The following is a 3,558-nucleotide window of genomic DNA, read 5'->3' on the forward strand; positions in this document are numbered from 1 at the left end:
GATACCTTTAAGAGGTGGAAAGCACATAACATACAGTGGGAATAGTGAGCCAATTTATGAGCAATCCTAAAAGATAATCTAAGGTGGTGACCTTAGATGAATTGAGGTTGTATTCAACCTCAATGGACCTCGATGAGTGAAGAAGGAGGCTTGGCGCTGTCATTGGGGATGAAGTAAAATATTGAAGTGAAAGATACAATCAGTCTTCAAGTGGGAGATTGTTGAGATATGAAGCCTTATTATATTCTAAGTCTAGGATATGGTTTGGATATTGTTTAGATATGTTTTGAATATTATATCCTAGATATATAGATATGATTTGAATATTATATCATAGATATATAGATATGATTTGGATATTATTGACAAAGACTTAGGCTATAAATATCCATGTATTCTCACTTTAACATGTGTGCGTATTCTATAGTAAAATTATTGGCTTGGCAGCACCCCTAAACGTAGATTATCGTGATCGAACTGGATTACCAAATTCTTGTATTATTGTGTCCTTGTTTGTCTCTTCTTGATTTCCTAGAATTTCCGTAACAAGAGATTAAACATAGATCAATGCTTTCTTAACATAATTATAGGAGACAAGAATTTTTTGTCTTGTTAGAGCGTATGGGCATACTAATCGAAGCTAAAGAACAATCAAAATTTTTATACCAAGGCAATATGTGAAGGGCCAAATAATAAACCGTTTATTATGATACTAGGTATTACAATACATTTTAAATAATATAAATATAAAATAATTCTGAATTTTTCTAGTTTATTCTATGAAAGATATAAAATTCCGAACTTTTTGCGATATATAATATTTTCAATATTTCAAAAATATAAAATATATAGTCAATTTTGTGTTCAATGCTATGAGTTTAGAAAATTCTAAAATTCTATTAAATATAATATCTTTAATATTTTAAAAGTACAAAAAATCTTATTTCATTATATGAAGAGTGTTATAAGTCGATAATTTTAAAACTTTATTATATATTTGAAAATTTTGAAGTATTTTGTTGTACCAAAAATTCTATAAATGTATTCTTATAATAATATTCTTAAAAATAAAAAGCTCAATAATTTTAAGAGCACTCCAATACTTATTATCAATATCGAAGTTTCCAAGTTCAATCAAATAATTAAAGTAATTTTTATTTTTTATAGTAATCATATTATTTATTTTATAAATATATATATATAATATAGGAATGATATGTTTAGTAAAAAATTAAAAATTATTTATAAAATTAGTTATAGTAATACAAATAATTATATATTCAAATAAAATTTTATAAATTATAAAATTTAAAATATAATTAAAGTGTCTAATTTTGAAGTGACATGAGATGTGAGGCTCGGGATGAATGAAGTACTTTTTCCTCAAATTTTAGATTTTTTACATTAAATAATTTTGTATCTCTTTCTTTCTTTATTTCTTTCTTTTGTTGGGAATTTTAGCCGTTCGAGGCCTAATCTAACGAATCTCTCGAATAAATAATTAGTTGGTCAACTCCGTAGCCCGATCCACCAGATCAGCCCAAACCTTTCTAACCCATATCCTAAGCCCAAACCTATAATCCCAATCCCTAACCCATTTACCTAAAATAGGTTATAACCGTAAGGGAGTTTGGGGATTTTTTTTAGAGTGAGTCATTTTTTTAGACCGAAAAAACCGTGAGACATAGAGAGAGCGAGGGAGAGGGAAATGTTTCTTGGGTGAGTTTCAATGAGTTTTTCCGGTGAGTGAGAAGTCTTTCTAAGCGCCGATTTCGGTGGGTGTTGAGGCTTAGAGTGACGAGCTGACCTCCAATCTTGAGACGTGATTACCTCGGGCCATCTCGCACTATGCATGAGCCGAACATTGAATCCCTAACGCCGGTGAAAGAAGATTGACAAGATCGGAAGAGTTTGGAGAAGATGATCGGAATACCTGCTGTCCACTGAAAATGTGTTAAAATTCTGCTGAAACAAATTAAAAGAGTTGCTATTTTGCTTAGTTTTTATTTGTTTAGTCAAATGGTCTGAAGATATATGTTTTTTATATGAGATATAAGAAATTGTAAAAATAATATTAAAATAATAAGTACGTGTAATATTTTAAATCTTTTTTAAAAAAAATGTGTTTTTGAAAAATATGATTTCCAAAAAATAACACACTTATTACAGTAAAAAAATATGACATACTATTATAAGATTTGCATGGAATATTTTTTTTCATTAAAAACGATGATAATAATAATAATTAATAATTACTGAGATACTTATATAGTTAAAATAAAAATGCTCTTCAACTTTTTAGATAAAATTGAGGAAACAAGCCGACAATATATTTATTTTATTTCTTTATATATAGATAATTATATATTAATTTTTCAACAATATTTAACTTTATGCAATATAACCTTAAGGTTCACCGTATAATAAACCTAGCTAATTCTCATATACAATCAAGGAAAAAAAAATGTCAATATTATATATTTATTTATGTTTTTATAAAAATTAGTATATCAAAAATTTCAAAATATTCATTTATATTCAATATAAAATTATTAGTACAATTATTAGTACAGCACATGCGATTCTTAATTAATATTCTATGTAAATTTTGGATGTCTCTGTAATAAAAAATTATATTATTCATCTCACACAGTTTATAATAAAAATTAAATATTATATTAAAATATTATTTAAATAAAAATTTAATATGTCAATATTATATATTTATTTATGTTTTTATAAAAATTAGTATATCAAAAATTTCAAAATATTCATTTATATTCAATATAAAATTATTAGTACAATTATTAGTACAGCACATGCGATTCTTAATTAATATTCTATGTAAATTTTGGATGTCTCTGTAATAAAAAATTATATTATTCATCTCACACAGTTTGTAATAAAAATTAAATATTATATTAAAATATTATTTAAATAAAAATTTAATATTATTCTAATTTTGGAATCAATATAGGAACTAATGTGTTTTTATATATGTTTCTCGGACCATGGCCTATTTTATCTATTTAATAAATATAGAATTTGATATTTGTAATATATAATATATATTATTTATAAGAACTTACTTTGTTAAAGGATTAGATTCCCCAAAAGTTTTTTAGAAAATTTTAATTTGAAAGGTCCCGAATTTAAATGAATTTGGATGATTTTTCTTCTATGATAAATAGTAGTATGATAAAAAATTAAAAAAAAAAAAAAGTGATTTCTTATTTATAAATAAAATATTAATTTAATATATTTCTAAATATATATATATATAAATGTATTTTTTTTTTATGTTAGATATAAGAAATTTTATTGTTAATATAAAAAATAATATTTTGTGTTAAATTATTAATTTTTTTGTAAATAGATAAAATATATATATATTATAGGCTAAATTACACAAAATCCACTCATGGTTTCATGAAATTGCACCAAATCCCCTGTACTTCTAAAACTGCATCAAACTTCCTTGTAGTTTCATAAACTTTACGTCTAACCCCCTCAACGGTCTTTATTTAACCGTATTTGACCTAAATGCGCTCAAACTGC

The sequence above is a fragment of the Andrographis paniculata genome, unplaced genomic scaffold, assembly GCF_009805555.1.
Source record: "Andrographis paniculata isolate CXL003 unplaced genomic scaffold, ASM980555v1 Contig82END, whole genome shotgun sequence".
Classification (NCBI taxonomy): domain Eukaryota; kingdom Viridiplantae; phylum Streptophyta; class Magnoliopsida; order Lamiales; family Acanthaceae; genus Andrographis; species Andrographis paniculata.